Source organism: Colobus angolensis, unplaced genomic scaffold (assembly GCF_000951035.1).
Source record: "Colobus angolensis palliatus isolate OR3802 unplaced genomic scaffold, Cang.pa_1.0 Scaffold102, whole genome shotgun sequence".
NCBI lineage: Eukaryota > Metazoa > Chordata > Mammalia > Primates > Cercopithecidae > Colobus > Colobus angolensis.
Genome location: NW_012111142.1, coordinates 9,565,420 through 9,575,790, shown reverse-complemented (window position 1 = coordinate 9,575,790; position 10,371 = coordinate 9,565,420). Strand labels below are relative to the sequence as shown.

Sequence of the window (10,371 nt, the reverse complement as noted above, 5' to 3'; positions counted from 1 at the left end):
TTCAAAAATTTGTAGAGAAACATAAAAAACTCCAAATAGTCAAAATAATTCTAAGTAAGAAAAACAAAACTGGGAGCATCATATTCCCTGATTTTAAATTAAATCACAAAGGTATAATAATCAAAACAGTATGGTGCTAGCATAAAAACAGACACATAAACCAGTTGAACAAAACAGAGAACCCAGAAATAAATCCAAACATATACAGTCAACTAAATTTTTATAAGAAACTGATGATTATTTTCCATCAACCTTATTTTTGTGTTGCTTAGCAGTCTGGAAAAACATCTTAAAACCACTCAGTGGTCATTCCTACCCATTCAGTGGTCTGAGAAGTGAGAGCTGCAGACCAGTCTTCCATGGCAGGCTGAGCACTCCAGTCTTCAGTAGGGAACTGCTAAATAGGCACAGAGGGCCCCTGTGCTGCATGCCTTCAGACCTGTCTGCAACCTCAGACTGAGTAGCAGTAAACTCAGGAACTGAAGCAGTCTATTCAATCTGAAATTTCTACTTAGTTGCAGCTTTTTTAGCAGCAGCCTGCTCTTACTTTTTAAGGTCTTCAGGATCTCTGTAGAAGTAGAGATCAGCCATAACCCCTCATAGGTGTTCACAGGAAATGGTGCCACACATGCAAACCATTTCCTAGGCCAGCATCCATCACATCAAACCCATTAAGTGAGTTCCCTTGTTGTTGCATGGGATGGCAATGTCCAGATAATACAGAGGAGAATCTGTGTTACACAAAGCAATGGTAGGCAGGTTACCATAAGATGCCTCTATGAGAGGGTGTTGGTCAACCCTGGGCGCAGTAACCATCAGAACCCATGGCTTCAAAAAGACCATCTGGATCTGGTTAGTGACGTTTTCAGGAGTGAAGCAGCAAGTTATAGGAGTAGCTTCAATGACAATAGCAAACTGTAGCAAGGCCCATTGGCTAGTATTCTTGGAGGATGTGACACTAACATCAGCAGAGTTTTCAGTGGCAACAAAGACACAAGCTGCCAGCAGAAGCTTCTCCCAGGTCCTCCTCATATTTATGATGTAGATGCCATCACTTTTCCTCTCATAGATGTACTGTTACACTTTGAAGTCAAGGTTATTGTCACCTAATTGGGTTCCTGCAGCAAAAAACTCAAGAACATCCTCCTCTTTCATTTGCAGGACATCAAGGGCTTTGGACATTTCGAAAGTTTCCCTTTAAGTTATGACAGAAATCCACAACAGCACCCATTTGAACCCCTCTGTAGGTAACATGGTTACAATCAACTAATTTCTGACAAAGGCACCAAGAGGACACAATGGGGAAATAGTGGTCTCTTCAAATAATAGTTCTGAGAAAACTATTTCCAAATGCAAAAGAATGAAATTGGGTGCTTATTTTATACTATGCACAAAAAACAACTCAAAATGGATAAAAAGCCTAAATGTAAGGTTAGAAATTATAGAAACTCCTAGAAGAGAATATGGGGGAAAAGCTCCTGGATATAAGTTTTGGCAATAACTTCTTAGATGTTACATTAAAAGCTCAGGTAACAAATTCAAAAATAAATAAATGGCACTACATCATTCCAAAAACCTTCTGCACAGCAAAGGAAACAATCAACAAAAGGAAACAGCAGCCTACAGATAGAGAAAAATATGTGCAAACCGTATATCTAATAAAGGGTTAATGTCCAAAATTTATAAAGAGCTCATGCAACTCAATAGCAGTAAAACAAATAAGCTGATTTTAAAATGGGCAAAAGACTTGAACAGACATTTCTCAAAAGAAGATAAAAAAAAAATTGCCAAAAGGGATACGAATAGGTGCTCAACATCATTAATCAGGGAAACGCAAATCAAAACCATCATGAGGTACTACCTCATATTTGTTTGCATGGCTACCAAAAAGTCAAAAGATAAATGTTGGTGAGGGTGTGGAAAAGGGGGGCTCTTGTGCACTGTTGGCAAAAATGAAGACTGGTACGATTATTATGAAAAACAGTATGGCGATTTCTAAATAAATCAAAAATAGAACTACCATATGGCCCAGCAAACCTTTTTCTGGGCAAATATCCAAAGAAAATAAAATCACTATCTTATAAAGATATCTCCCTTCTGTGTTCATTGCAGCATTATGTGCAATAGCCAAGACATGGAAACAACCTAAGTATCTACTGATGAATGAATGGTAAAGAAATAGTGGCATGTCATATACACCATGGAATACTATGCAGCCATAAAAAAGGATGAATTTGTGTCCTTTGTAGGGACATGGATGCAGCTGGAAACCATCATTCTCAGCAAACTATCGCAAGAACAGAAAACCAAACACCGCATGTTCTCACTCATAGGTGGAAACTGAACAATGAGATCACTTGGACTCAGGAAGGGGAACATCACACACTGGGGCCTATCATGGGGGGGGGACGGGGGAGGGATTGCATTGGGAGTTATACCTGATGTAAATGACAAGTTGATGGGTGCTGATGAGTTGATGGGTGCAGCACACCAACATGGCATAAGTATACATATGTAACAAACCTGCACGTTACGCACATGTACCCTAGAACTTAAAGTATAATAATAATAATAATAATAAAAAGAAATAGTAGCACATATATGCATATATGAATATTATTAAACCCTAAAATAATAAGCTCTTGCCATGTTCTACAACATGGATGAGATTGGAGTACATTGTACTAAGTAAAATAAACTAGACACAAAGAGAAAAATATTGCATGATTTCACTTATATATGGAATCTAAAAAAAAAATTAAATATCCAGATACAGAGATCAAAATATTGGTTACCAACGGCAGGGGAGGGGAGAAATGGGAAGGAAATGTGGAGATGTAGGTCAGAGGATACAAAGTAGCAGATATGTAGAATAAGCAGGTCTAGAAACATAATGTATAACATGAGGACTATCAATAATAAACTTGTACTGTATTTGCAATTCATGCCAAATGAGTAAATTTTAACTGCTACTGCCACATGCAAAAAAAGCGAGTAACTGTGAGATGATGGATATGTCAATATGCTTCTGTATAGTAACCTTATTACTATCTCTGTGTATTCCATAACACAATCATGTTTCATGCCTTAAATATATATAACAAAATTTATTTTTAAAAAATTAATGAAATAAAAACAGATCAGTCTTCATCATTGCCAAGGGAATTTGGCAGTGGATTCTTGGATGTGACATCAAAAGCATTAGCAGCAAAAGAAAAGGCCAATAGATTAGACTTCATCAAAATTTAAAACTTCTGTGTTTCAAGGGACATAAAACAAAGTGAAAAGAAAACCTACAGAATAAGAGAAAATATTTGCAAATGATATATCTGACAAAGGCCTAGTATCTAGAATATCTAACAAACTCCCACATCTCTACAACAAAAAGACAAGCAACCCAATTTAAAAGTGGGGCAAAGGACTTAAACAGACACCTTAACAGTGAAGATATACAAATGGCCAACAAGCACATGAAAAAATGCTCAACATTGCTAGTCATTTGGGAAAAGCTAATCAAAACTACAGTGAAGTACTACCTCACACCCACTAGGACAACTATAGTAATATTTAAAGCAGAAAAGAACAAGTATTGGCCAGGACACAGATAAATTGGAACTCTTGTACATTGCTGTTAGGAATGTAAAAAAGTTCAGCCACCGTGGAAAATAAATTGGCAATTCTTCCAGAAGTTAAACACAAAATTGTCGTATGACCTCACAATTCCACTTTTAGCGTTATACTCACAAGAAATAAAACAGGTTTACAAACAAGTACGTGTGCACATAATTGTTCATAGCAGCACTATTCCCAATAGCCAAGAGATAGAAACGTTTCAAATGTCCATCAACAGATGAAAGGATAAACAGATTTGTATTATATTCAATTAGCCCTCCATATCCTGGGTTTTGCATCCTTGGATTCAAGCAACTATGAATCAAAAATATTTGAAAACATTGTGTCTATACTGAACATGCACATGCTTTTTTCTTGTCATTATTTCCTAAAAGATATAGTGTAACAATTATTTATACAGTATTTTCATTGCAGTAAATATTATAAGTAATCTATGGATAATTTAAAGTATACGAGAGGATGTGCATAAGTTACATGTGAATACCACCTGGAACCAATCCTGGAACCAATCTCCCATGGATACCAAAGGACTACTGTACATGCAAGTGGATTATTATTCAGCCATGAAATAAACCAGATACAAAAGGTCTCAACTCATGTGATTTTATTTTTATGAGATATCCAGAATAGGTAAATCCATAAAGAATGAAGATTGGTGGTTGTCAGGGCCTGGAGGGAGGGGGAATGGGAAGAAACTAATAGCTAAAGAGTTCTACTTGGTAATGATGGAAATGTTTTGAAACCATACATAGGTGATAATTACACAATATTATGGATGTACTAACTGAACTGAGTTGTTCACTGCAAAATGGGTAATTTTGTTATGTGAATTTTACCTGAATAAATTCTTTCAAAAATAGATTGATAACCTCAATAATGTTCAAGGAAGGTCCATCAAAGAATTTTTCTGTATGGAAATAGTTCATTTTTTAAAGAAAATATAGTAGTTATTCCATAAATTTTTAATAAGCCAGTAAGTGTATCAGTAAATCAATTAATAATGCTATCTTGAAAAAACATTCTATTGTAAGGAACACAGAGAAGACTCCAAGTAAATTTTCAAGCAACATAAGAGAATCCTTGCCCATGATATCACTGTTTTATATAAAACCATTACCAAGTGAAACAAAAAATTAAAACTATCCATAAATTTGCCAAGATAGCATGTAATACTATGACATAATGATGATTTTTTCCAAAGTATGTTACTTGTTTATTTTATTTTTTTATTTCTCTCTCTGTCTCTACTGATGAATGTTTTTTCTTCAAATTAGAACTAGCTAAATACTATTTAAAGAACACTAAGTGAAACATTTGTCTCAGCTCTGAAGCTCAGTCAGCTGAAAAAATAAGTTGAAAAAACTTATAGTTAATGTTGTTATTGCTAAATTACAAGCAATACCCTTCTAAGTTTGTTTATAATTTTGATATTTGCTTATGTTGACAGTATCTTGTTTTTTATTGTTTTAAAGTTCCAAAGGTTATTTGTACATAAATACTGCATTGTGGAAAAGAATACTATTTGGCAATTAATCAAAGTTGGCCTATGTGTGTATAAGTCAAGATCTAACCTCACAGGATGTAACAAAAATTATTCCAAATGTCTAAAATAGAAAATTTTCATATGAGAAATTGGTTACACAGGTGATGAAAGAGTGAGAGGCTGCGCAAGAGACCATGAGGCACCCTAGAGATTAGCTGCAGCAGGGAGTTACTACCACCCCTAGGCTTAAAAACAAAGACAAGTACCTAAGCATCCAGGTCACCTGGCTGAACTTAGAATCACCATGAGTCAAAGGCCTCAGATACTACCCGAGACACAGAGAGAAGAAGAACCGTGGCTTCTCCCTTCTTCCTATTGAAATCTCTCACCAGTACATTGCAACAGGCAAATCCAGATAGAAGCTAGCTGGCTGATGTAGGAGCCTAAGGAAGGGACTTCAGGAACCAGCCCACTACAATATAAAAGCAAGTAGGGAAGTATAAGGCTGAATCTCAGGGCAAAAATATCAAGGACCAACACAGAGGGCAAAACTAATTACCCTGTGATAGATACAATATTATATGAACTAGAGACATAAAATAACGTATAGTTAGTATCTGTCCTCAAGGATCTTACCATCTACTTTGAGAAATAGGCCATCTGATGATTAGCTTATTAGTATATAGTTCACTCCTAAATATTCTCACAGATAATAAATATAGCATGCTATAATGCACTTTCACATACATAATTTCTATTATGGAGATGAAGACAAAGCTTGGTGAGATGCCATAAACCTAAAATTAACATAATTCTTGATTCCTTCCTTTTCATGCAATCTGCTCATTATACCATCTTGTAGTCCTATTTTTCTAATTATTCCTCAAGTCTGTTCACTTCTTTCCACCCAGTATTTTTTACCCTGAGGCTAATTAGTCTCTCACCCGGACATACTACCGTTGACTACAGATAATTTCCAAGTTCACCTCTACCATCCTTCAATTTTCTTTACACAGTAGCAAATGATCTCTTAAAAAATACAAGTAGCACTCTGCAACTTCTTTACACAAACCTTTTCAAATTCTTCATGTCACTTTTGAGTTAAAGACCAAAATCCTTATGTAACCTAAATCATGCTGCAAAACCTGGCCTCCACTCAGCTTTTCAATCCCATCTCATGCCTTTGCCCTCTAAGTTCCGGACACACTAATCTTATATGTCCGTTTTTCCAAAGGACAAGATCCCTCTAACCCCAGCGATTTTGCATATACAGGTCCTGCTGCCTGTAACATAATCCCCATCTCTCCTAGCCCCTACACCACAGTCCAAGTTAACTCCTATTCATCCTTCAAGATCTCATCTCAAACATCCTTTCCCCAGGGAAAGCTTCCCTGACTCTCTCTCCCCCTTAATGAAGGCAGATTATTTGTTACAAAATCAATAGCCACTAATACTTTATTTTACAGCATTTGTCACATTTCATAAGTATACATTTGTCTAATTATTCGATTGCCTCTATCTCCAGTATGAGCTTTATGAAGCAGATGCTATGTCTCCTTTCTCACTATTACATCCCTATCACCTTGCATGATGCTTGAAATCTAGGAGAGTCTCAAAAAGAAAGACAGTAAGGGAAGGAAGAAAGAGAGAGAGTTGAGGATAAAGGAAAGGAGAACATTGCCCAGAGTTCTACACTTTTAGTGATAGATAGAATTCAAAACTTGGAGCCCTGACTCTACCACACTGCTGCATCTCATAGAGCAAAGAAAAAGCATGAATTTCATACCAAATCCTAAATAATTCAAACTTTCTACTCTAAAATCTGGCATCATTGTTTCTGCATCAGTCATCTTGCTGGCCCAGTGAACACCTCAGTTTGTCAGTTGCTTGACCACTTCTCCTCCAATGACCTTCTTTCTCATTCCCATGGTCACAGTCTGAGCCTTGGCATCCCCAGTAAATGCACCACCTCCTAAATTTCATTCTCAAGCATCTCGCTTTGTGATCCTCACCTCCAACCCTTCCTGCTTACTTTCTCTAGCAACTTCACGCAATAATTCTTGATTTCTAAACCACTGACCCACCTCATCAAGTTTTCCTGGGCCTATCATTTTAAGAATTCCTTTACAAAAGTCTCAACCCTTTTGCCCCTCTTTCACATGACAAAGTTCCAACTCTGGTTGAATCTAACTGCCTCCTCTGTGCCCACTCCTGGAGGAAAATTACACAATTAAGAGTCTACTTCACTTTAACACTGTAATCACAAATCTTGAGTCCCAGTTGGGTACTCAACACTGATGAACATTACAACCAATTACTTAGGTGGTTTACTTTCAACATTTTCAAGACACCCATTTTATATTCTTGCTCTTCTCAAGCACTCTGCCTCCTTCCACAGTCCTAACATTCATCTGATGCCATGCCTGACTTCAGTGAGAAAATGAAGCCACCTAAGGATAGCTCCTCATTTCCCCACTGTTAATCTATAAGAATTTCTACTTCTGGATGTTTCTTCTCCTCCCTCCCTACAGTTACAATCTCTCTTCCCTCCAAGGACCAGCTGCTCAGCTATGCTCAGTTTCATTCTCATTTTTTGTTATGCTAGTTCTTTGATTACCCTCTTTCTATTCTGCATTGCCCGTCTCTTCCTCTCTGTTGAACCCTTTCCATCAACATATTCTCAAATATTGTTCACCTTAAAAACTTGATTCCACATCCCCTTCCAGCTACTGTCATGTTCTATTTTCTTTACAGCAAAAATTCACAAAGAAAAAAGTGAAATATACAAGAGGATATTTCCCCTTTCACTCTTCAATACACTCTAATCGGCCTCCATCTCTACTACCTTGATGGAACTTCCCTTAACAAGTTTGTCAGTGGTCTTCTCTCCTGCCAAATCCAGTGGGCCCTCTGCTGCATGTTACGCCTAGTAGGGTTTGACCTCCTTGGCCACCTCTTCCTCAAAAGATTATTTTCTATAGGGCTTCCATGACACCAGTCCTGATTTTCCTCTTATTTTCTGAGCTTCTGCTTTTAATTTTCCTGTGTATTGCCTTACTTTTTTGCTTAATCTCTAAATGTTGTAGTTCCTCAGGTTCAGTCTTAGTCCTTTGTTTCTTTTCTACCTACATAGCTTATAAGTGATCTCATCCAGCCCCATTATTTTAATACCATCTATGATTGATGACTCCCAAATTTATTTATCCAACAATTCCTCTCCCCTGAGCTCTGTATCTGCATATCCAATTGCCTACTTGACATCCTCTCTTAAACATCTGATAAGCATCAGAAATTTGATAATTGCCCTTGAATGTTTCAAGATCTAGTGTGTGTCAGAACCTTTTTCAAAACTTCCTCTGCTCAGAATGCTCTTCCCAGTCACTTTCACGGCTTGCCCTTCAACATTCATGTGTGAGTTTTAGGTCACCTCTTCAGAAAGTTCCTAACTGTCTTGTTCAAAGTAGTTCTTTCTCTACTACTGCAGCTTCCTGAGCATTTTCTTTCTGGCACCTATCTGTCAGTATTTTATTTGATTGTTTCTGAATTTTGTTAATTACCAGTATTGGCTGAATGAATAAACTAGTGAATAGATCATTTTTCCAGAAATTATAAGGCTATTTACTGCCTTACGCACACAAATTCTCTGCATGTATGGTAATGTATCTAACACCTGCCCTGCCCGGTGTTTCCTATACAAACTAAATACCTTATTAATAATAATAATGACAACAATAGTAAAGACCAAAAAACAAATGCTACTACAGTCATCCCTGTTGTAACAAGGACCTGTGGTAGTAGAACGTCCCACGTATACCCAAATCCGCACATACTCAAGTCCAGTAGCTGGCCCTGTGGCACCCATGAATACATGCCATGAATACTTTCCACCCATGTTTGGTTGAAAAAAAGTCTGGTCTGGTATAAGTGGCCCCGTGCAGTTCAAACCCATGTTGATCAAGGGCCAACTGTATTTATTTAGAATTCTGAAGTCTTTTTGTCAGCCTAGGTCACAAGAAGAATTGAGTCATCACATCTTTATATTCAGGTTGGCAGCAAACGTATTGTTGATGATATGGCTTTTGAAATCCTGAAGATGGCAACAAGAAAATCTAAAAGCCTTTGGCCTATAGTGTTAAAATGCCTCACCCTAACAACAAGCAGCCTTTTTCCTATTTTCCCACTAAGGGATTTCAGAAGTCCTCCCTACTTAGGACCTTAGTTGGTCTTCTTATTGTGTCAATAACACTAGAAAACTTTCAAAGATTGCTACTGCAACAAAGGGAAATCCACGCATGCAAAAGCTTCCTAGTTTTTAGGGCTGTAGTATAAAAGGATGAGCTCTCACAGTCCTGGTCCTCTTTCTGAGCAAGGAGGAAATGTGTGTGCCATGTGTGGGCGGATGTTCTCCACACTACTCTGCCATCAGGACTGCCTGTCTTCTGCTGGCAAAGGGTTTTCCCCTAACACTTTATGAAAAAATTTGGAAGCCTTGAGCTATGCTTACTCATATAATGGAAAAAAAATCCTAGCTTTACAGACAAGAAGAGCAGGGCTCAGATGCCACAGAGTCTACTGCTTCCAGCCATTTCATCTTCTACAGCTGCACTCTCCAATATGGCAACAACCAGCTACAGGCGGCTATTTAAATGTAAATGAATTAAGATTACATAAAATCAAATATTCAGTTTCTGAGTTGCACTGGCCACATTTCAAGTAATAAACAGTGCAGTGTCCATATTGGACAGCACAAATAGAATATTTACATTATCCAGAAAATATTATCAGATAATGATGATCTAGAGAAAATCACTGTACCTCTTTCTCCAAGCCTCAGTTTCCTCAGCAGCCAAATGAGATCATAATGGGATTTTATATGTAATATACAGTACTTGACACAGAGTGAGCCCTCAATAAGTTTTCTTGCTTCCATTCATCAAGGAGCATGTGCTACTTGAGGGTAGGAATCACATCTAATTATTTTTATACCCACATTCCCTTCCTAGTGCAACAACTGCTCATAAGAGGTACACAATAAATGTACTACTTATTTGAACTATACTACTTATTCTTTCAAATCAATCTCTAACTTTATTCTCACCAATGCCTGAAAGAGGGTTAAGAGAGTAAATTATATTATGTTTTATATTTTGTATAAAATAGGTTTAATATATGAGTATCCATATATCATATATAAAAATATATGTATAATTTTGTGTATATATAATTTAGTACAGATACAAAGCCCAGTATTTATT

The 10,371-nt window shown here is 37.0% G+C and overlaps 1 pseudogene; it reads right to left on the bottom strand.

The window, feature by feature from the left end:
* Positions 1-289: 289 nt before the first annotated feature.
* Positions 290-1,182, bottom strand: LOC105511441 (annotated as a pseudogene).
* Positions 1,183-10,371: the final 9,189 nt, after the last annotated feature.